Genomic DNA, 943 nt, shown 5'->3' with positions numbered 1-943 from the left:
CACCGGTGTTGAACAATAAACTAACCATTTTAATACCGTACGGCATTAACTAGGATGCTTTAGACTGAAGAAGACTGCCGTTTTGTTCAAACGACCCTCGAACCTAACACCAGCGAATTAATTGCGTATTGTTGATATGAACATATACTTGTATGATTTTTAAGGTATGAGAGTGCAATTTCCGGGCACTTAGAGGTCCATATTCTCAAAATGTTTGCACCTCAGCCCCAACTATGTGGGCCCGAGGTCGTGTGGACTCTCACGCACACCTACTTTAGAATTTGGGGGAAAAATGTAAAAACTCTACAGCACCCGGTATTCCTAGGCGGTCACCCATCCAAGTACTAACCGGGCCCGACGTTGCTTAAATTCGGTGATCGGACGAGAACCGGTGTTTTCAACGTAGTATGGCCATAGACATGCGAGTGGTATTTCCACTCATAGTTAATCTCGGCATATAGCATAATTATCCAATCCTGAAGCTATGATTGATGACGTTTCATATCAACGCGCGCTTGTCTGGCGGGGATTTCCTCTGACTCCCCTGACCATTCTGCTGCGCGAGTACATTTTTTACAAACACCGGTGTTGAACAATAAACCAACCATTTTACTACGGCACTAACTAGGATGCTTTAGGAAGAAGAAGACTGCCGTTTTGTTCAAACGACCCTCGAACCGGCCTAACACCAGCGAATTAATTGCGTATTGTTGATATGAACAAGTACCTGTATGATTTTTAAGGTATGAGAGTATAATTTCCGGGCACTTAGAGGTCCATATTCTCAAAATGTTTGCACCTCAGCCCCAACTATGTGGGCCCGAGGTCGTGTGGACTCTCACGCACCCCTACTTTAGAATTTGGGGGGAAAAATGTACAAAGTCTACAGCACCCGGTATTCCCAGGCGGTCACCCATCCAAGTACTAAACGGGCCCGACGTTG

General features: G+C 45.4%; 1 non-coding gene across 1 annotated transcript; it reads right to left on the bottom strand.

Moving 5' to 3' along the window:
• Nucleotides 1-300: 300 nt before the first annotated feature.
• On the bottom strand, nucleotides 301-419 carry LOC117099934. The gene has a single exon (XR_004444046.1). It is a non-coding gene; the product is annotated as a 5S ribosomal RNA (ribosomal RNA).
• Between the last annotated feature and the right edge of the window lie 524 nt (nucleotides 420-943).

This window comes from Anneissia japonica, unplaced genomic scaffold (genome assembly GCF_011630105.1).
Source record: "Anneissia japonica isolate Jap-2015-1 unplaced genomic scaffold, ASM1163010v1 scaffold115763_len983_cov96, whole genome shotgun sequence".
NCBI lineage: Eukaryota > Metazoa > Echinodermata > Crinoidea > Comatulida > Comatulidae > Anneissia > Anneissia japonica.
The sequence above is the reverse complement of the archived record's forward strand: the minus strand, read 5'-3'. Positions and strand labels throughout refer to the sequence as shown.